Source organism: Capsicum annuum, chromosome 4 (genome assembly GCF_002878395.1).
Source record: "Capsicum annuum cultivar UCD-10X-F1 chromosome 4, UCD10Xv1.1, whole genome shotgun sequence".
Taxonomy (NCBI): domain Eukaryota; kingdom Viridiplantae; phylum Streptophyta; class Magnoliopsida; order Solanales; family Solanaceae; genus Capsicum; species Capsicum annuum.
Window position 1 is genome coordinate 67,362,651 of NC_061114.1, and position 24,266 is coordinate 67,386,916.

The 24,266-nt window shown below is 34.4% G+C and overlaps 1 long non-coding RNA gene across 24 annotated transcripts; it reads left to right on the plus strand.

Annotated features, from left to right (window-relative positions):
* Positions 1-7,638: 7,638 nt before the first annotated feature.
* On the plus strand, positions 7,639-23,863 carry LOC107867965. 24 transcript variants are annotated; one of them, XR_007054966.1, is made up of 12 exons: positions 7,639-7,891; positions 9,234-9,311; positions 9,782-9,922; positions 10,150-10,255; positions 10,497-10,846; positions 10,991-11,031; positions 11,345-11,494; positions 11,571-12,058; positions 12,204-12,270; positions 12,796-12,890; positions 15,851-15,918; positions 23,682-23,863. It is a non-coding gene; the product is annotated as an uncharacterized LOC107867965 (long non-coding RNA). The 24 variants fall into 24 exon arrangements; XR_007054968.1 differs by lacking the exon at positions 15,851-15,918 and having other exon boundaries at positions 7,642-7,891; positions 23,682-23,862; XR_007054965.1 differs by lacking the exon at positions 23,682-23,863 and having other exon boundaries at positions 7,642-7,891; positions 15,851-16,084.
* Positions 23,864-24,266: the final 403 nt, after the last annotated feature.

Here is a 24,266-nt window from a genome sequence, read left to right on the forward strand (position 1 = left end):
TAAATCGCAGTAACTTTATGTCATTATGCGATATTGAAAAATAAATTAAATTTTAGATCCTTAGTGCTTTAGAACAGTAAGAAATGAATATTTTCATAATAGATACCAACAATACTTGAAAATATTTGTGAGTTAGGTAACTTTACATACAATATTTTATTTATGCGAAAATTTTAGTTGGTACCAGTAGAATATTGATCAATATTTTTAAATTAAACATTTTCATATATATAAAATAAATCTAAAGTTTGTAATCAGTTACATTAACGGGCCTTAAAATTATCTAGTTATGTTTTATATTTATTAGTTATAGTATATAGCATATATATATATATATATATATAGTAGTATATAGAAAGATGAGTAGTGAAACTACCAAGGGCAACATTGTAATTTTCATTAACATTAATGGTATTTACTAATTAGCTATTTTAGAATTTTCCTTCAAATATCACTTATGTTATATTTAACACCACAATATCACTCAACTATCACTTTTTTTCTCAAAAAATACTAAACACCTCAAAAGTATTCTTCTCTCTTAGTTGACATGTCATGTCATTAAAATCACATTTTTAAAGGCTTAAATCATTGATAGCTTCTTAAAGTTGTCTGTATATTTTACGTATGCATCTCAACTAGGACTTGTACCTATTAGACACTCTAATATTAGTAAATATTTATCTATTAAGCATTTTTCTGACAAGTAATCAAAAACTAAAGTGTGTAGGACGCACACAGATGACATGTAAAAGCAACAAATTAAATAATGCCAAGTGGAATTTAGGCCCAAAACAATTTGAATATATAAAAAAAAAAGAAAAAATATTTTTAACTCTATTTAAATAATCCTTAAAAAATCAGCAAGAAAAAATAAAAAAAGATAAAACCGTACACCCCTTCCCGCACCCCCGCCGTTGTCGCCCCCCCCCCCCCCCCCCCCCTCAAACAACCCTTATCCTTCTCTCCTTTTCTTCTTTGAAAACCACCATTGTCAACCACACACAAACCCATCAAATTTTTCCTCTTATTTTCATTTTTTTTCATTATTGATTTCTTTAATATTTTTCTTAATTAAGTTCTTGTGATAATAATCTTCGTGATCGATAATGTGATACTCTAAATTCATAATATGAATTAAAAAGTTGAAGATTAATATTTTTATATTTGTATAGAAATATTAATATTTTTTGAATGTTCTTTTATTTTACTAAACAAAAAATAACTTGTGTATTCGTTATTGGATTGAAATTTTTTGAATGAATTGAGGTTAAGGTTGATAAAAATGGTGGTGGACCTGTGGTAGCTGCTTTGTTGAAAAAAGGGCAGGAAAGGTTTGTTGAAAGCTGGTTTTTTTTAAAAAAAAAAAAAAAACAAGATAAATACTAAGATGAAGAAGAAAAGAATATTTTGAAAATAAAATAAAAAAGAAGTTGTGATAATATTGATTCACGCACTCAATAGCAAGTGTAGTTTACTTGTCGTGCCACATCAGCGCGAGGTGTTTAATAGGTACATATTTTCTGAGATGGAGTGCCTAATAGGTACAAGTACTAGTTGAGGTGCCTAAGTAAAATATGAAAACAACTTTTAGGGTCTATCGATGACTTAAGCCAAAAATAATAAACCATTTAATTCATCAAATGCATTTAACCAAAATTATAACTTTATTCTTTCACTAAAAAAATGCATTGATTTAATTTTCGTACTTAGGAATTCTTTGCCACACATCTTTCCCATATTATTTTATATACAAATTAAAATTTCTAGATAACTTATTTAATTTAGTAATATTATTTTTTTTTAGAAAACAACTGATCTCTGTAGGCAATTATATATAAAATCTGAATGATCACCTAGAAAAGTAACTCTAGAAAAAAGTATAAATACCTAAGTATGAGAATTTCTTCTTAATAATTATTGTACTTTAAAAAAAATAAGATTATAATTTATTGTTTAAATGAGTTTGCTAAGTTAATATTTTTATAATATTTAAAAAATGATGGTTTACTGATATGACATGCTAATTAGAAGATGAGAGACTTTTGAAGTATTTAGTGATTTTTTGAGAAAAATATTGATAACCGAGTGATATTATTGTTTTAGAAAAAACAAAAGTGATGTTTATAAGTGATTCCAAAAACATGGATAACAATTCAAGAAAATAATTTAGAAAGCATAAAAAGTTTAAGTAATGATAAAAGAGTTGTAAGCATATAAATTCCTTCTTAATAAATTTAATATAATTTTTAAAGAAAAGAATAAAAATATAATTTTGATTAAATAAGTTTAATGAGTTAATAGGTCTATTATTAAAAAATGGTTTGATGACATGGCCAGCCAATTATTAGATCAAGAGACGTATGATATTTAGTTTTTTTTTTTTTTTAGAATAACAGTGATAGTTGAGTCATATTATTATCTCTAAAAAAATCAAAAATAATTTTTGTAGGCAATTCAAAAAATATAAGTGGCCATTTAAAAAAATAACCCTTGAAAAAATATATGTCAAGTTTTAATATCGATAAAGTTTTTCTAAGTATAAAAATTTCTTTATAATAAACTGATGCATTTTTTTTTTTTAAAAAAATGATTATAATTATATTTTTGGTTAAATGAGTTTGATGAGTTATTAGTTTAGCCTTTTTTAAAAAAGAGATTTTAATGACATGACATGCCAACTAAGAGAGAAGAAGGTTTTTGAGGTGTTTTATATTTTTTGAGGAAAAGATCAGTGATAGTTGAGTGATATTGTGGTTCTAAATAAAACATAAGTGATATTTAAAGGAAATATCCAAAACCTCGATGGCTAATTAGAGAATTCACTCACATTTTTTGCGTTTTCTTACCCGATTAGTTTCTCTATGATGTCTCTACCAATACTTGAATTTTGAAACACTCTCTCAAGTTTACCAGCAAAATTTCAAACCTGGATTAAATCTTCAATGAAACTTCTTTCGCGAATTTTTAACCCAGATTCAACTATTTTTTCAATTCAATCAATCATTGTCATCAATTTTAGCAATAAGCATATACACCCAATCGATTATCTTCTACCACTTTTTAGATCCGTAACAAATAAATAGTTAGGAAAATCTCATCAATGAAAACTCAAATAGTTCGTATGAACGAGTTTATTCTTAAATCGATATCACCAAGTCAGATTTAGTTGCCAATCCCCCAAAATGAAAAATCAACAATGACGGATTTTAAAAATTTTCACCAAAAAAATTGTGATTCTGTTTTCAATTTCGACCTCAAAAGACCACACCAAATCAAATATTGAGCTTCCAATTTCATCTTCAATGGCTTCAATATTAGAGTCTCAAAATGCATACGATATACTAACTATATTTAAATTTGAGAGTGTTTACATTAGATGCACTAAATATTTTTTTTAGAAACTATGAACTTAGTGTTATTTTAAGAACTTAATGAGAGTATAAGTGCAATAGTTAGACGATAATTAATTCTCTTACATCTGAATATTTACGATTCATGCATTAAGACATTTGACATAATTTTCTGATCCTAACTTTTTCTCTATTATTTTTCTTATGCCCACGTAGAGATGAGAATGATTTTTAGAACTTTAAGGGATCGTTTGATAGAGCGTATTAAAAAATATAATGAATGCATTAGATTTGTGTACTATTAATACATTGTTTGGTACATTTTTTAAGCCTATGTATAACTAATGTTTGTATTAGTTATAGACTCTATTGTGTATTGAAGAGTGTATTAATAATACCAACATTTTCTGTGTATTGGTAATACAAAGCATTTCAATACATACATTAACTTGGTTAATGAAATTATTAACCCTTCAAAATATTTGTCAGTTTTTTTTCCACCATTTTTATATTTTCAATTCATTTTTTCACCATATTAAGTTGTAAAAAGTTGGCTTTGTCTCATCTTTGTATTTTGTCAAGAAAAAAGGTGATTTTCTTCATCTTCTTTCTTCTACTTAATCAAACACTGTTTTGGGGCTTTCAAATACAATGAAAAATTAAAATTGGCTTCACAATAACTGGATTAGAAATTTACTGGGGCTTTCAAACATTAAAGTGATGGTGTCACTTACCTCATTTTTCATCTTAATAAGGTTCATCTCGATTGAAATTTTACAATCAGAGTGATAGTGTTCAAAACCCTCAAATCGGAGCAGCAACATTACCAGACTCACGATAGCTGAAATCCATGGCCTACAAAAAAATTCTTGGAGGAATGGATGAGACGATAAGAGCTCTCTACGTATCTTCAAGTTATTGCAGTGAAAAATTTAGGAAAGTTCTTTATGGTCCATGAGGTGATTAATGTCTAGAAGTTTATTTTTGTATATTATGTGCGTCTATAGTTATTCCGCGAATAAAAAAAAGGTTAAAGCATTTTGTTGAAAAGACGAAGAATATTTTTGTAAATAAGTATTATTTTATTTAAATAATTTATTATATTATTTTTGATACATCACATCAAATCGTGTATAAAAAGTAATGAAAACATAAATAATACAAACATTATTAATGCAACTTATTTCAGCATTATTCTTATAAACTCTACCAAACTATCCCTAATTATGAGTGCGTAAAGAGTATTAAATACTTGACGGTGAATCTTGACCTTATAGTATTTTAAAACTTTAAGAACCACTTATTTAATAGTACATATTATACACATCTACTTGTCGTTGTGTGAAAGTCGTAACAATTTACTAAAAAATATTGAAATTTCTTTAGGGATGTTTTGTTGCTCTGTCAGATATACATATCGAGAGTGTTAATGGCTTCAAAATCTCTATTCAAAGCTTAATTGGATTCTCACACTAGGATGTGAGAGTATTTGACTTACTTAGATGAATTGAGGATGAGAAAGGCTGAAATTAAGTCATGTAATAGGCAACTTACCACAATAGTCATTGTAAGCATTTTCTCTCAATTACATAAAGAGAGTGGTGGGCAAATTATTTTTTTCTTTTTAATGTTTTATGGTCTAATTCCTGCATCTATTTATTTTGTTGAAGTTTTCATAATAACAACTTAATTGTTATATTTTTAACATAACAAAAATTAAAAATAATTATTTTTTAAATATTCAAATAAATGTGATGGGGTGAATGATTTTCGTTTTGTATAGACTGATAAGATTGTATCAGTTGTAAAAATAGTTTAAAAATAACAAGTCTTTTAATCTTCAACTCGTGAAAAATATTTGATATAGGCTACATCAAAGATATGTTTATAAGCAATGACCTTTGTTGTGTGCAGACATAACATGTTGGGTTTTGATGTAATTTTTTTCACAATCAATTTTTGGCTAATACAACTAAAATAATTGACTACACTTGATCAAAGGTCTTGATACTAACACGGCAAAACATGACATACTTATATGTATTCATGTGTGAAATTGATTATCAGTTTTTGGGGCACAAAAGTAGCTTGATGGAGTTGAAATATAGGAGCAACCACTTCTTAATTAGTGCAGTTAAGATACTCAGATATCTGATGACGATGAAATTTTTTTTAGTAAAAGACCTTTTGACCTCTTAACCATTATCTAGAACTTGATGTGGAGAAGTAGTTTTGTGACTACAATGAAAAATATATAAAAATAATATTGTTATTTAGAAATTTATATCTTTATGTATATTAAATTAAGTTTTTTTCCTCTCTGTTCGGAGCCTCCATTCAATTAACTTAAGAGCTATCACATTTATGATGGTTAGAGACAAATATATGGTTTTCACTTTTTTGATCTTCAGTGCAGAAGTATGATCAACTTTGTATATCAGCTGGAAAGTAATACTGTCTGTGATTCACCTAGCTCTGAGTAAGGCCAATATATAAGTGGTGGTTTTGTTATCTTATATAACACTTGGATAGATATTCTGCTTTTCTAAAGTTTTTTAGTAGATAAGTTATAACTTAGACAAATGCTTATTGAGAAGGCTTTATTGAGGTTTTTGCTATAATAAACTGTCAGACTGAGTTGATCAAAGAATTTTGAACTCATACTATATTTCATTAATTAAATTACTTTTTCAACAAATGAGAGACATTTAATCATATAACTAAAGAAATCTTTTCATTGATAAGAAAAAGGGAAAAACACAAACTGGAGATTATATTAAAATACTGATCAACTGATGATGAAAAATCTATTTTGAAGCTGAAATTTTAAACTTTGTGTTGTTGTGGTTGAAGATTTATGAGTTGTGGTCTTACTTCTTAAAAATTAACTTCTCAACTTAATGTTCCTATTTATTGCTCTCGAAATGAGTTATATATATTCATCAATAATAAAAAACCATACGTAAGAGAGAAACCAAGGTTGAAAACTGTTGCCATGAATAATTACTCTGCAACATTGACTAGAAAGTCTTTCATCCTAAGAAGAAGTGATTGTTTTGTATCTATTCATTCATGTCTGTCTACTCAATAGGTGTTTTGAGTTAAATGTCTTGAAGTTCAAATTAATAAGGATTGCATGTATTTGTATTATTCATCAGGTCATTTTATTCCACAATAGTATCATCCAATTCTATGTAGATTCAATATCCATGACACTTGTATGGACGCGACATATACTTCTTCTATGACGTATGATTTGAAAATGAAATCTGTCAAACCTTTATTCTATTGATAAGTATTTTATTGTGAGTTTTGCACTGTGAAATCTCTCAATCTTTATTCTATTGATTAATATTTTGTAGCAGATTGCACTATGAAATCTCTCAACCTTTATTCTATTGATTAGTATTTTATTACAGATTTTGAACTTTTATTATACAAAAGCAAATATTTATTAAATATTACCTGAGTTGCTATAACTCAAGGCTAATATTATGTTACATCATCAACTTTTTCTTTGTAGGTTGTTTATTTAGAGATGAGAAAGATATATATTTTAAAGTGCAATAGATGTGAATTCTTTATCAAAACAACAATCAAGTTGGATAGAGAAAGATGAAAAAAAGACACTCAAAAAATAATCTGCACAACAGTTTTCCTAATTGTTGATAATCGAGGTTCGATCTCTCTATTTAGATTTTAAGTTTGATCTAGCATTGGCCAAAGAATGATTTTCATTCTTACACTTGAATTGGTTGTTCCTGAACATTGAATTAACTCTATTTTCTTTTGCTTATGTAGTGTTATCCTTATTCTAATATGACCTTTCTTATTTTTGCTACTTGGTTGAGGATGAAACTTTACTTTTTTATTTGTAAATTATGGTTGTTATAAGGTACGTATGCCAATTTAGTATTCAAATAATAGATGCAACTAAAATTAAACACAAATTAAACTATATTTGAATTCAAAAAGTTGGGTCCGTGCATAACACATAGATGCTTATCTCGTTTTTTTTAATAATAGAAAGGTGAGTTCAATGACGACCAAGGGTATTATTGTAATTTCAAAGTTAATATAATGATATTTTAGATATTTTGTGCACCTATGACTCTATAGAAACATCTAGACAACTATGATCTCTTCCTCTCTTTCTCACTCTCTCTCTGTATATACATATTCATACATACATATTTATACATACAAACATATATATATATATATATATATATATACTTTTCTACTATATAGAAAGGTGAAGCAAGGGACGACCAAGGGTAATATGGTAAATTCACGTTACCAAATATCTTACTCTAGAACCCTCCAATTCGTCATCCTCATTCTAAACAAACTACAAACTATAGATGCACGCTTTCAATCTTCTTCCCAAAAAAAATTCTTTTTCTTCTGACTCCATCGAAATTCAGATTTGCCTAATTTTTTTCCAAATCTCTTTTAGATTTCGATTCATGGATGGATAAATATTGTTTTGTTCAAGTCATCCATATCCCCGTTGATGCCGCCATCAATTGCTTCTGGTATATGCTAAATATTTCTGCCTTTTTTCTAATGCATCCGATCAATAGTAATGAAATTTGGAGAGTATTTGGTAGTTCTCTATTCTTTTGGTTAGCTTCACATGATTATATTCAATTTGTACATTGATGCACTGAACATTTTTGATAATATATTCAAATCAATTGATGTTGTTTTTGTTATTGTTTCTCTTTTGACAATGAATTCTGAAATAGTGATGGTTTATTGATTTTGAGGTACATTTAGCTAAACCCTACTTCTAAAGACTGTAAATTTCTTCTTCTATAAGATTTTTACCCTTTTTTAGTGTATGTGCATTTCTTTTTTTGTTATTTTGTCCACCAAATATCACGATCACTGACCATGTTATTTTGTCCACCAAAGCTAGGATAGGTCGGAAAAAGTGAAAGTAGTAGCTTGGTTTCAACATGGTTGGTAAGTCATTAAATTTTAATCATAAATTTATCCACCAAAATAGTTGGCTATATAGACTTTTGGTCCAACTAATAGAACCAAAAAGCAATCTCGATAAAACTAATGAAACTTGCGCGTACAACGCATCACAGCTATAGTTAAAGCATGCGACAACAATAAATTGCGCTTCATAATTAACCCATAACTGCTTCCTTTTCTTTCTTAACTTCTGCCTACCATCTGGATCCTCTAAACAATCGATGTTACAGTTGAGGACCCCAAAGCCACATAATCAGGAATTGTGGAAAAAGACCTCACTCATGGTTGTCCTTTAACTAAGGTCATGTACTTTATAATGCAATTTCCATTTGTCTTGTGGGAATACGTTTGCATTTTCGTCACTTGGATGAAAAGTGCTCACGTTTAGCAAACTTAAAGGATTGCTTGTGTTTAAGATAACAAAGTAAGGATAAAAATCCTTCTTCCAAACCTAAGGCACTAGTTTAGTTGAGAATTCAGTATAGGAATAGTAATCGTCATGCTTGCCCATACATGTTGCTTTTTATTATATAGTATATATTCTTTTTTTATTTTTCTTTCAGTTTCAGTTTGTCTCTATACTAGGCAATGTTAGCCCATATGTTATTGGGCCTTTAGTTTATGGACCTTTAGGTTATTGGCTATGTATATATAGCCTACTCTTGTTTTAGTTAGTTTTATGCTTTTTAGATTATATTGTAAACCTTAGCCTTTCTTCCCTTCAATAAAGTTCTATTAACAGGCAAAACTCAAAGGTGACTTAGAGGATTACAGTTTTTGGGTACTTTATCATAATCTATTATTTGCAAACCATAGCAATGAAAACAGATGGATCGCTATCAATTTCTGATTTTTTACGACACTTAACTTACGGCTCAACCTTCATTGCAGGTTTCCTTGAGAAAACCAATGCAAAAGATGCATCTGGAAATGCTGTATTTGGAGACTGGTGTTTATTTGTAACAAGAGGTTAGTGGCTTCCCAGATTTATCTTTGCGAGATTGTTGTTCTGTAAACCTTAAATATTCACAATGTATGTTAAGCGTACAACCTTTGGTCATCCTGAGGATTTCATTCTGTTTGTCCAAAGCCATATAATTAGGAATTGTGGAAAAAGAACTCACTCATGGTTGTCCTTTTACTAAGGTCACGTACCTTATAATGTAATTTCCATTTGTCTTGTGGAAATCGTTTTGCATTTTCGTCAATTGGATGAAAAGTGCTCATATTTAGCAAACTTAAAGGATCTTTTGTGTTTAAGATAACAAAGTAGGGATAAAAATTGACGTTCTTCCAAACCTAAGGCACTATTTTAGTTGAGAACTCAATATAGGAATAGTAATAGTAATAGTCATGCTTGCTCATACATATTGCTTTTTATTTATATAGTAGATATTTTTTTTTACTTTTCTTTCAGTTCAATGTTGTCTCTATACTAGGCAAAACTCAAAGGCGACTTAGAGGATTACAGTTTTTTGTTACTTTATCATAAGCTATTGTTTGCAAACCATAGCAATTAAAAGGGAGAGGACCAGAGATAGAGATGATGGTGAACGTCATTGAACTTGAGATTATGACCAGTAAGAGCTATAGCACTTTTAAATTTTAGCATTTATATTACTTTGTGATTTCAATTTGGCTTCATGTTACTGTTAAGGGGCAGATTCAGACTTGAGGATCGTTTTTAATGATCTTTAAATTTCAAATTATTAATGTTCAAAAAAAAAAGAAATTTCAAATTATTGTTGAGTGGTAGTGGAAGCATGCTTTATTTTGATTTTGATATTCATATGATTTTTCTTGAAAGGCAGAGATCATGACAAAGATAGAGAGAGTCAGCATAGACATAGGTCTCGCTCAAAGGGTAGATCTGAGCATAGATCAATGTCTTGATCGCATTTTCAATCCAAGAGGTCAGTTGTCTGCGCATGTATCTTTTCACTGGAGCATTTCCATTTTATATTCTCTCTTTTTAGTTCCTAATATTCACTTAAGATAAGTTTTTTTTATTTGAACTTCAGTTTATAGTTGGCTCTACCCTGTACATACTAATTTACTGTAAAATTGTCAAACTTATATAGGGGTCATTGATTTGTTCTTGAATTTTTTACCCAAACATGTTCCAAGGTTCTTAATTAATATTGTTCGTCACAGGAGCTGCTGTTGATGGAGATGCAGTACATACTAACCAAAATAACACAAAGAGAAAAAGGGCAGTTCCTGGTCCAAGTAACCTTGATGAAATTTTTAAGTCACCTGTGCCTCCAAATAGGAGAAAGGGCCATGACAAAGACCGTCAAATTACTGGGATATATAATCCTCAAAATATCTTAAGCTGAATGAACATGGACAGGCACATGGCTCCTAGAGATATAGGGAATGATATGAGATTTCTTGAGGGAGGAAGTCAGCTTGTTTCTGCTAAAGCAAGTACAGAACTTGGCCTTGATATAGAAGATTTTTATATTCCCTGGGAAGTTCTTGTTCTAAAAGAGAGGATTAAGGTAGGTAATCCTTACCTGCTATCCTATGTATCCTCCTTTTAAGTCTCATGCTATGACAGTTTCATTACGTGTTAGTGATATTGGGATGCTATAGTATCATAGCATTCTCTTCTCATGTACCTAAAGTTGTTTGTTGTATCTCAGGGTCTTTTGGTACCGTTCATCGTGCTGATTGAAATGGCTCTGTAAGATATCCTCCTTTTAATTTTGTATTCTTGATATTCATCTGGGTTATATCTGTTAACTTATTCAGCACTTCGGAGAGGCATTTATTCAGTGTAATGTATTTAAAATATTTGGTTATTTGTTTATTTGTATTTTGTTTTTGGCGTTATCTGCTTCTTAAGCAAAAGCTATTGATTTATCTGTTTATCTCTCTTTTTTTTCTTCTTTTCTTGGTTAGTAATTGTCAAAAATTGAGATATATCTTTCTCAATTACTCTCTCTAGTTTTATTCCTTCATAATTGCATGTTGATGGGAGTTTGCACTTGTTTTAGGATGTTGCTGTGAAGATTCTCATGGAACAAGATTTTCATGTAGAGCGAATTGAAGGAATTTTTGCGGGAGGTAACTCTGATCTCCCTACTCCTCAACTATTGATAAACAAACTGGATGAAAGGCGTCGGTTGGCTATGGCGTACGATGTGGTATGGATGCTTTCCTATTCCGACTCATTTTATTTTATTAAATCTAGGGCTAATTTTGTCATATCATCTTGTGCAGGCAAAGGGGATGAATTATCTACATAAGCGCAATCCTCCTATTGTTCATAGAGATTTAAAATCTCCAAATCTTTTAGTTAATTAAAAATACACAGTGAAGGTGAGAGTAATAACCTCCACGACACATGTAACGGTGCAATCCATCATTTTTCTATTGATATACTTCTAGACTTGCACTGTCAGAGTAGTGGTCTAAACAGAGGTCTGAATCCAATCTCAGAAATATAATCTAACTCTACTGACTCTACTGCATTCTGGAACAAGTCTTACGCAAAGTTACTTATGATAAATAATTAAGTTCTGTTATGATGTTTATTGCATATTCTGTACTCTTATATTTATTAAAGATATCTCTTTATGCAAAGATGTTGGATGTCCCTCACCTGTCTGATGTCTTCATCAGGCCTATGATTTTGTCTTTCTCGTTTAAAAGCGAACACATTTCTCTCATCAAAGTCGACTGCTGGGACTATGAGTTCTTGATTCAATGTATGCTTTATTTAACTTTTATTCATCTTTGGCACTTCACTTCATCAATGAAAAAAAGTATTTGATTCTTCTTGTGATAGCCAGAATGGATGGCACCTGAAGTTCTTCATGATGAACCATTAAATGAGAAATCTGATGTATACAGCTTTGGTGTCATTTTGTGGGAGCGGACAACATTGCAACAACCTTGTGTTACTTTGAACCCAGCACAGGTTTGTATTTCTAATCCTTCTGTTGTATTGTCCAGGGGGGATTTAAGGTAGAAACCTGATGTTTGTGAATGCGTCCAGAGGAATAATTGTTTATAGGTGAAATTACCTAAAGCCAACTATTGAAAGGTGCAAGTGAATTGTTGTACGAAGGCTTTTACCGGGGATTGAAACGCTCCAATTTGACATTAGTTGCACAAGGAATCATTTTGCTCCTCTTAAATCTAAAATGGCTCATCCACGAAATACCGAGCACTGTGTTTACTGAAAAGCAAAAGCAGGACCTTTATGTTGCAATACTTAATTTAGTGTAAAGACTGAACAATAGGCTGCATCTGGAGCCATTCAATTTTGTGTTGGGAGTTGATTCAAGTTATTTCTTTTTCCTTCTATGTTTGGTATGACTTATACCAGGGGATGGAGAATAATCCAATTTATTGGTACTTTCATCATTAAGAGATGAGATAAGAGGGGATGTATATCGATTCTTATGAATTTTGTATTGGTTAAAAGGATCTAAACCTGTAGGTTGTAGCTACTGTTGGCTTCAAGGGGAGAAGACTCGAAATTCCACGTGACGTGACTCCTCAAGTGGCAAGCATTAATGAGGCTTGTTGGGCCAAGTATGTTTCTTATGTTCTTCCATAGTTCAGTCATGGACTTTTGGGTTGCTTTGACGTGCTCTTTAAGTCGCTTGGGATAATGTTGCAGAGAACCATGGAAACGTCCCTCCTGCTGCAATCATGGATATACTGAGACCACTAATTAAACCTCATGTAGCACCTTCTCAATCAGTTCATACAGACATGCAGTTGCTTTCATGAATGCCTGCAATAGAATCATACCCTCGATAAACTGCAAGTGTTTCATGTCATGTCTAATCACCTCTCTTGATAAGCATTTTTTCACACCAAATATCACAAAATGCTTGCAAGTACATTCAATTTATTCAACAAGTTGATCCCCATCATATCACAAAATACATGCCAGAAATACTTCCTTCTCAAATGGTTTATTGGGATTTCCTATCAGTTAGTATTACATAATACAGAATATTAAGCAGATTTCTCCTGAAGAAACATCTTACACATACAAAATCATAAATAAGACAGGAAAATCCAAATCATTTAGCAGGATTTTTCTTTATGACCGAGAAATTGGTCTGGGGCCCAACCACAACCTTCAAAACTCTAGATACTGGGCCCATCCCTCTGCCTTTCTCCACTTAAATATCAGGCTTAGTTCACATGATGCGAGCCTCTATCATCCCTCTACCTTTGCTATTTGAGCTAAGCCCTGAGCAGGACTTGTTAGCTATTTCCGATACATCACTGCTTACTATAAGACCCCGCAAAATTTCTAGCTTAATTCAGTCCTTTAAGCTTGTTAAGGGGTCGCAGATTTAGAAAATTCTAGCTAAATATTTAGACTTAGTTTATTTTAAGCCTTCGAAATTTGGAAATCTCATTTCACGACCTTAAAGTTCTTTAAATGTCTATATTTTAGTTAATTCATGATCATGAAGGTTAATAGGTGTTCCCGAACAAGTTTTGGATTTTTCGGACTTTGTTTGAAGCTCCTTTGGAATCCCAAAAAGTGTACCATCGCGATCTTGGCGTGCCGCGTGTCCAATCGCGTTGGTTAGTATTTTCCCCAGCTACCAGCATCAATTTCTAGTGAGTTGGTGCAATTTTGGCGCGATGCATTGGATATCGCATCAGTGCCATCTACGCGCCGTGCCGACCTGCGCTCGGCAATCCAGTTTTCACTCATTAAAAGACCGCATTCTTGGGGGTATGTCTTTTTTTTCGACTCTCAGCCCCCAAAACACGAAATTTAATACCCTAGGAAGCAAATACACCCATTCTTTCTCAATTTCTCTTAAGAACAAGCCTTAGGATTTTTAAATTTCAAATCAAGAACCCAAAATTCCACCATTAATTTATAGAAATTCTTCAACAAGGTATGTAAAGTGTTCATCCAAGGGTCCCTTTCACCCATGTAGTTCAAGAAACTTCTTTTAAAAACATGAATTGTGATTTTCATGTTGTGGGTTTGAATGTAATCATGTTGATGTTGTGGTATGAGTTCCAAGTTGAAATCTTTATGTATTTCTTGATATTATGATAGCATGTAAGTTGAATTTTGATTCTCATATATTGAAACCCTTGAATTATCAAGTCATGATGTATTAGCATTGTTGTTCATGCCCAAGTATGAAGCTACGCCTACCATGTGTTTGATAAAATGCTAAATTGAGATTATGGTGCTTTTATGATCCTTTGGTGATCTAAATGAGGAACTTATGCTATAGCCATATGTTCACAATGTCTTCTATGCTAAAGCTATACCTTGTATGTGTTTAATGGAATGCTCATGAGATTGGTTTATTGAAATTATGATGTGTTAGCATGCATTCCTATTTATGTGCAAGTTTATGACTTTCAAGTGATTGATGAAATGCCTCATAGATTGTATTGTGAGTTGTTAACTATTGTCAAGTATTCAAGAATTGTTATGTCGTATTATTTTCATGCTATAGAGCCCTGGGGTATTTAATACCCGATAATTTAGCTGTGTGCCTAGAGCCAGTGTCAGTTACAGAACAGTCTCAATCATGTCACGATTAGTAGTACTTTAGTTCTGTTACAGAACTCAGGAAAACACAGTAAACTCAGTATCAATCCAGTCCTATTCAGTATTCAATTCAGTCCTCATTAAACTCAGTCAGATAACAGAACTCAGTAGTATTTTGTCAGTCAAGGGAACTTAGTAAACTCAACTTAGTTCAGTTAATTATTACAATCAGTAATAGATCAGTCCAGCCTATTATGAACTAGGAAATCAGTTTAGTGTCCATTTAGTTGGGAGTAGGATTCAGCACTGAGTGAACCCAAGGATAGGGTCTCACCTGCCAGCAGAGGGTGTGATTCTTAGAAGCAGTCCTTGCGTTCTAGAACTACGTAGCTAGCATAGGTTGAGACATCAAAACCTACTAGTTGAGGGTTGATGAGGTGGCATAACCTGATAGTTGAGGGTCCCACCGTTCTCATTTGAGAACCTGCCAGATGAAGGTACCTCTTCAATGTGTTTACCCGTGGCACGGTACTGACACCCTTCCAACTCGAGTTATTGGTTGGACCCCAAATCTATTCAGAAAAGAGGCGTCAGTTAGATGATTACCTCCCATAGTCTCAGTCTCAATCTTCAGTAAAGGACTGAGATAGTTTTACAAATTTTAGGACTGTTAGATACAGTCATTCAGCTCAGTACGGAACTCAGCTAGTTCCATCAGAAATAGGACTGTCAGACACAGTCACTCAGTAAACAGTATATCTGTTATAAGTTATATCAGTTATCAATGATCCATGTTATCAATAAACTTAGCATTTCGAATCCTTATGACTTCAGTTACAGTTATGTATTCATGCATGTATTCTCATGCAGTCATATTCATGTTATTCAGTCAGTTATAGTTTATGCATATGAACCCTTGCATTCAGCCTTACCTAACTTTGCGTACCAGTATATTCACATGTACTGACACATACTTTTCTTTTCACAATGGTGTTTTATATCATAGGTTCAGACGTACGAGCCCCAGAGTATTCTTAGCTGTTAAGACATTCAGTCAGCAACAGTAGACTAGCAGTGAGTCCTAATCATTCGAGGATATTCTTTTATTTTATTATCTCATTAGATTCAGCATTTCAGTAGATGAAGTTAATTGGTGGATAGTCCTATTAATTCTTTATTCAGACAGTTCAGTTTAGAGGCTTTTCAGACTAGATGTTCAGACAGTATTCATTATTTCAGATTTTGATGTTTTATCACTTTATCATTTTCTTTTCATTAGTATTATAGTGTTGAACCTTATGGCATTTCAACCCATTATTCCATATTATATCGTATTATTATTTAGTTATTGCAGCAGGTACCAGTCGTAGGTTAGCTTGTGGTCCTTTGGGATTATGAGCATCGTGTAGCATCCGGGGTACAGACTCGAGGCGTTACAAACTTGGTATTAAAGCCTAAGGTTTAATAGTGTCCTAGGAAGTCTAAAATCCGCATCTGGTGGAGTCTTGTGCATGAGTTTGTAGCGCGCCACACTTATGGACAGGAGGCTATGAGATGTTTTAGGAATAATTTCTTTTTTTTTAGTATTCATGTCATGCGAGTGAGCATGAGCTCCAAATAAACTTGAGCTCCAAAAAAACTTTCTTTTTAATATAAGTTTCTCTTCCATTTATAGAAAATGCCTCCAAAGAGGACTCAGGAAAGAGAAATGGGAGATCAGCCAGCCCCTCAGCCCGACCAGTCCAATCCTTTGGGCGAACATGTCTCACACGTAGAGTTCAAAGTAGCATTCACCACCCTAGTTTATTCTGTGGCAGCCCAGAATGAACGCCTAACTGTCGTTCCAACCAATACTGCTGCTGCCAGGATTCGAACTTCACCCGAATGAACCCTCTATCTTTTTCCGGGTTTAAGTCAAATGAGGACCCTCAGGAGTATCTTGATCAGGTGCAAAAGATTACAGATATTATGGAGGTGACTGCTAGTGAGAGTGCTGCATATCAATTACAGGATGTGGTTCACACTTGGTTCAAACAGTGGAAAGCAAAGAGGGTCGTAGAAGCAGGGCCCATTGAATGGGAGGAGTTTGCCACTACTTTTCTAGATAGATTCTTTCCCCTAGAGCTGAGAGAAGCTAAGGTGTTAGAGTTTATTAATCTGAAGCAGGGCAATATGATAGTGAAAGTATTCTCTCAAGTTTACTCAATTAGCTAGATACGCTCCTCATGTTGTGGTAGATAGCAGATCCCAAATGAGTAAGTTTATGTTTGGGATGAATGATAGTGTGGTCAAAGATGTAAGACCACAATGTTGATTAGTGAGATGGACTTAGCTACGCTGATGATCCATGCTCAGTAGATAGAGGAGCAAAAGAATAAGGAGAGAGAAGCAGAATAAGAGAGCTAGAATAGAAAGTTTCAACTTTGCTCAGCGTAAGTCAGAGGGTGGGAATCGTTCTTAGTTCCACCCGAAATCTTTAGTTCCAGCTCCATCCTTAACTAGTGCTCCAGTGCCAAAATTCAAAGATGACAATAGAGATAGGGCGACAGGCTCTAAGTCTCAGGGTAGTGTCAGTAGTGCCCGAACCAATCCTCTTTGTCAAATTTGTGGCAAGAACCATCAGGGTATTTGCAGAGCTGGCAGTGATATTTGTTTTGGATGTGGCAAGCCAGGCCACAAAGTCAGAGATTGTCCCCAGTCAGGTTCTCAGGGTTAGCGAAACCATCCCCCAGCTCAGTCCGATCACCCGAATTAGTAGTGTGCCTCATCCAGTGCCACCAGTGGGCAACGTCCAAACAGACTCTACATTCACTAGTCTCGATAGGATTAGAAAAGTTCTCGTGACATGGTCACTGGTACGTTACAAGTTTATCACTTACATGTTTATACTTTGCTAGATCCAGGAGCTTCCTTGTCTTTTGTTACTCCTTATATAGTAGTTGATGTTGGAGTCAGTCCCAAAATTCTAGCAGAGCCTTTCTTAGTCTCTACCCCAGTGGGTAAATCCATCATAGCCCAATGGGTATACAGGAACTGTCCGATTTTGGTATCTCAAAAAATAACTTCAGCAGACTTAGTCGAATTAGAGATGACCGATTTTGATGTCATTCTTGGCATGGATTGGCTTCATTCCTGCTATGCCTCAGTCGACTACAAAAATATAATTATCTAGTTCCAGTTCCTAAATGAACCCGTCCTAGAGTGGAGGGGTAGTACTTCAGCGTTTAGGGGTCAACTTGTTTCTTACCTTCAAGCAAGAAAATTGATATCTAAGGGATATGTCTATCACCTTGTGAGAGTCAAGGACTCCAGTTCAGAAACCCCTACTCTTGAATCAGTGTCAGTAGCATGTGAATTCCCAGATGTATTTCCCAAAGATCTTTCTGGAATTCCTCCCGAAAGTGAAATTGATTTTAGAATTGATCTTCTCCCAGATACTCAGCCCATATCTATTCTGCCATACAGAATGGGACCTGCAGAACTCAGAGAATTGAAAGAACAATTGAAGGATCTCCTAAATACGGGATTCATCAGGTCCAGTGTGTCCCCGTGGGGTGCACCAATTTTATTCGTGCATAAGAAAGATGGTTCTCTCAGGATGTGCATTAATGATCGCTAATTAAATAAAGTCACGGTAAAAAACAAGTATCCCCTTCCCAAAATCGATGACTTGTTTGATCAACTTCAAGGCGCTAATTACTTTTCTAAGATAGATCTCAGATCGGACTATCATCAGCTCAGAGTCAGAAAATGTGACATTCCAAAGATAAATTTCAAAACTCGGTATGGTCACTTCAAATTCTAAGTCATGTCCATTGGTATTACCAATGCCCCAGCAGCTTTCATGGACTTGATGAACCGTGTGTTCAAGCAGTACTTGGACATGTTCATCATAGTTTTCATAGATGACATTCTTGTTTACTACCGCAGTGAACATGATCATGCAGACCATCTCAGAATAGTATTGCAGACTCTAAAAAATCATCAGTTATTTACCAAATTCAGCAAGTTCAAATTTTGGCTAAGGTCAGTAGCATTCCTTGGTCATATCGTTTCTGGTGATGGCATTAAGGTGGATCCCCAAAAGATCGAAGTGGTGAGAAACTGGCCCAGATCCATCTCTCCATCAGATATTAGGAGTTTCTTAGATTTGGCTGTCTATTACAGGCGGTTTGTTAAGGTTTTTTCATCTATTGCATCCCCTATGTCCAGATTAACTTAGAAAAAAGTTAAGTTTTAGTGGTCAGATTCATGTGGAAGAGTTTTCAGGAGTTGAAGGCTCAACTTTCCTCAGCTCCAGTTTTGACTCTTCCAGATGGTTCAGATGGGTTTGTGGTATACTGTGATGCATCCAAAGTAGGTTCGGGTTGTGTCCTCATGCAGCATGGTAAGGTCATAGCCTATGCCTCCAGATAGCTTAAACCCCATGAGAAGAATTATCCAACTCATGATCTCGAGTTAGCAACAATAGTATTTGCCTTAAAGATTTGGAGGCACTACTTGTATGGGGTGCATGTAGATGTGTTCACAGATCACAAAATCCTTCAGTATGTGTTTTCTAAAAAAGACTTAAACCTCCATCAGAGAAGGTGGTTGGAGTTATTGAAAGACTATGGTATGAGCATTTTGGATCACTCGAGCAAGGCCAATATAGTGGCTGATTCTCTCAATAGACTATCTATGGGTAGTGTTGTCCATGTTGAGGACAGGAAGAAGAAGTTAGTTCAAGAAGTTAATCAGCTTACCCGACTAGGTGTCCACTTAGTCGATTCAGCAGAAGGTAGTGTGTGGGTTCAGAATAGTTCAAAATCATCTCTATTTTTTAAAGTAAAGGAAAAGTAGGATAGAGATCCCAGTTTAATCAAGTTGAAAAAGTCACTCAGAGATCAGAAAGTAGAGGTTTTCTCCCAAGGGGGAGATGATGTTTTGCGTTGTCAGGGTTGTCTATGTGTGCCAGGTGTGGATGACTTGAGGCAGCGAATTCTTGCAGAGGTGCATGGTGTGTGTTACTCTATTCATCCAAGGTCCACTAAGATATACCGTATTTTGTGGGAGATTTATTGGTGGAGTGGGATGAAGAGAGACATTGCAGAATTCGCGGCCAAGTGCTCAATATGTCAGCAGGTTAAGATTGAGCAACAGAAGCTAAGTGGGTCCATGCAGGAGTTCAGTATCCCTACTTGAAAGTGGGAAGAAGTGAACATAGACTGTGTGACGGGTTTGCCTCGTACTTGTTGTTAGGACGATTCAGCTTGGGTCATCGTAGACAGGGTGACCAAATCAGCTCACTTTCTTCCGATTCATACCTTGTATTCAGTCGAGGATTACGCCAAACTCTACATCAGAGAGTTGGTCAGATTACATGGTGTTTCATTGTCTGTTGTCTCAGATAGAGGTACCCAGTTCACCTCTCATTTCTAGAAGGCATTCCAAAAAGGTCTTGGTACCCGAGTTCATCTCAATACAACCTTTCATCCCCAGATAGATAGTCAAACAGAAAAGACCAGACTTTAGAAGATATACTGCAAGTGTGTGCGATAGATTTTAAAGGTAGTTGAGATGACCACTTGCCTTTGATTGAGTTTGCATACAACAACAATTATCATTCCAGCATTCAGATGGCTCTGTTTGAAGTTTTCTATGGTAGAAGATGCAGATCTCCAATCGTTTGGTTCGAGGTAGGTGAAGCCGCAGTTGTAGAGCTTGACCTAGTATTCGATACCTTAGAGAAAGTTCAGTTGATCAGAGAGAGGCTCAAGACAGCTCAGAGCCGACATAAATTGTATGCTGATATATGCATAAAGGATCTCGAGTTCGAGATTGCCGATTATGTGTATTTGAAAATATCTCACATGAAGGGAGTGAAGAGGTTTGGCAAGAAGGGAAAGCTCATTCCCTGATATGTCGGTCCCTTTAAAATTCTCCGTCGCTTTGGCAAAGTAGCTTACGAGCTCAAATTGCCTTCAGATTTATCTTCAGTCCATCCAGTGTTCCATTCTCCTTGCTAAAGAAGTGCATAGGTGACCCAACAGTTGTAGTTCAAGGGCATAGATGTTCTGAACAACCTCTCTTTCGAAGAGATTCCGGTCGAAATCCTTGACTATTAGACTCACAGATTGAGAAACAAAGAGGTCCCTCTAGTCAAAGTTCTTTGGCGGAATTAGTCCGTTGAGGGAGCTACTTGGGAAGCAGAAGCATACATGTGGACCAAGTATTCTTACCTCCTCTCCTCTAATCCAGACTCAGCCCAAGGTAATGGTATTCCTTAAGATTATTCAATTTCATGCTCAGATTTCCATTAAAAACTTGGTATCATTTACCTTTGCATATTCAGTTATATGTTCATGAGTCACTTCAGTCATGTATTCATGCATTAGATATGCATAATTAGTATGAGAAACTCAGCTCATCAGTACTCCCAGTCATGCATTCATGAACTAGCTCAGATATGTACTCGTGCATCAGATATGCATGTTCAGTATGATAATTCAGTATATCAGTAATATCAGTCCTATAGCCATATCCCAGATGTTTATGTCCAGTAAGTAGATTCAGCCTACTAGTACTCTCAGTTCAGTCAGTCTTATTCTAGGACGAATGTTCCCAAGGGGGAGATATTTTAAGACCCCGCAAAATTCCTAGCTTAATTCAGTCCTTTAAGCTTGTTAAGGGGTCCCAAACTTAGAAAATTCTATCGAAGTATTAAAACTTAGTTTATTTTAGGCCTTCTAAAGTTGGCAATCTCATTTTGCGACCTTAAAATCCTTTAAATGTCTATATTTTAGTTAATTTATGATCAGGAATCTCAATAGGTGTTCCTGGACAAATTTTAAATTTTTTGAACTTCATTTGAAGCTCTTTTGGAATCCCAAAATAGTGTACCAACGTGATCTTGGCGCTCCATGTGGCCTATCGCATTGGTTAATATTTTCCTCAGCTACCAACGTCAAATTCCAGTGAGTCGGTGCGATCTTGGCGTGACGCATTGGATATCACGTCAGTGCCATCGATGCACAGCGTCGACCTACGTGTCGGCAATTCAGTTTTCACTCATTAAAAGACCGCGTTCTTGGGGGTATTTGGATTTTTTCCCCCAACTCTCAGCCCTCAAAACATGAAATTTAATATCTTAAGAAGCAAATAAACCCATTCATTCTCAATTTCTCTCCAGAACAAGCCTTAGGGTTTTTAAATTTCAAATCAAGAACTCAAGATTCCACCATTAATTTCTAGAAATTCTTCAACAAGGTATGTAAAGTGTTCATCCAAGGATCCCTTCCACCCATGGAGTTCAAGAAACTTTTTTTGAAAATAGGAATTATGATTTCCATGTTGTGGGTTTGAATGTATTCATGTTGATGTTGTGGTATGTGTTCCAAGTTGAAATCTTTATGTATTTCTTGATATTATGCTAGCAAGCAAGTTGAATTTTGATTCTCTTATATTGAAACCCTTGAATTATGAAGTCATGATGTATTAGCATTGTTGTTCATGCCCTAGTATGAAGCTACGCCTACCATATGTTTGATAAAATGCTAAATTGAGATTATGGTGCTTTTATGATCCTTTGGTGATCTAAATGATGAACATATGCTATAGCCACATGTTCACAATGTCTTCCATGCTAAAGCTATACCTTGTATGTGTTTGATAGAATGCTCATGAGATTAGTTTAATGAAATTATGATGTGTTAGCATGAATTCCTATTCATGTGCAAGTTTACGACTTTCAAGTGATTGATGAAATGCCTCAAAGATCGTATTGTGAGTTGTTGACTATTGTAAAGTATTCAAGAATTGTCATGTCTTATTATTTTCATGCTATCATGCCCTGGGGGTATTTAATACCCGACAATTTAACTGTGTGCCTAGAGCTAGTGTCAGTTACAGAACAGTCTCAATTATGTCATGACCAGTAGTACTTTAGTTCTGTTACAGAACTCAGGAAAACACAGTAAACTTAGTATCAATCCAGTCCCATTCATTATTCAGTTCAATTCTCAGTAAACTTAGTCAGATAATAGAACTCAGTAGTATTTCGTCAGTCAAGGGAACTCGGTAAACTCAACTCAATTCAGTTAATCAGTACAATCAGTAATAGATTAGTCCAGCCTAGTATGATTTAGGAAATCAGTTCAGTGTCCATTCAGTTGGGAGCAGGATTCAGCACCGAGTGAACCCAAAGATGGGGACTCACCTGCCAGTAGAGGGTGTGATCCTTAGAAGCTATCTTTGCATTGCAAAACTACGTAGACAGCGTAGGTTGAGACATCAAAACTTACTAGTTGAGGGTTGATGAGGTGGCTTAACTTGACAATTGAGGGTCCCATCATTCTCATTTGAGAACCTGCAAGATGAGGGTATCTCTTTTGTGTCTTTACTCGTGGCACGGTACTGACACCCTTCTAACTGGGGTTTCAGGTTGGACCCCAAATCTATTCAGAAAAGGGCATGTCGGTTAGATAATTACCTTCCACAGTCTCAGTCTAAGTCTTTAGTAAAGGACTCAGATAGTTCTACAAATTTCAGGACTGCCAGATATTGTCACTCAGCTAGTTCCATCAAAAATAGGACTGTGGACAGTCACTCAGTAAACAGTATATCAATTATCAGTTATCAGTAATCCATGTTATCAGTAAACTCAGTATTCAGAATCCTTATGACTTTAGTTACAGTTATGTATTCATGCATGTATTCTCACGCGGTGATGTTCATGTTATTCAGTCAGTTATAGTTCATGCATATGAACCCTTGCATTTAGCCTTACCTCACCTTGAGTACCATTACACACATACTGACACATACTTTTCTTTGTGCTATGGTGTTTTATATCATAGATTCAGACGTGCGGGCCCCAAAGCATTCTTAGCGGTTTAGACATTTAGCCAGCAGTAGTAGACTAGCAGTGAGTCATCATTCAAGGATATTCTTTTATTTCATTATCTTATTAGATTCAGAATTTCAGTAGATGGAGTTAGTTGGGGGATTGTCTCATCAACTCCTTATTCAGATAGTTCATTTTAGAGGCTTTTCAAACTAGATGTTTAGACAGTATTCAGTATTTTAGATTCTAACGTTTTATCATACTTTGTCATTTTCTTTTCATCAGTATTACAGTTTTGAATCTTATGGCATTCAGTCCATTATTCCTCATTATACCGTATTATTATTCAGTTATTGCAGCAGGTACCAGTCATGGGTTAGCTTGTTGTCCTTCGAGATTATGAGCACCGTGTAGCATCCAGGGCACAGACTTGGGGCGTTACACTTACTTAGGCAGAGACTCCACAAAAAGAGTTGGTTTGGTTGAGGCCTAAGGGTACAAGATACAAAAAAAGTGAATTACTCCCGGTTGTTCAATTATTTGATAACGATTGTTGCACTGAAAGAAAAGAAAAACACAAAATTTAAGGGTTCAAAAT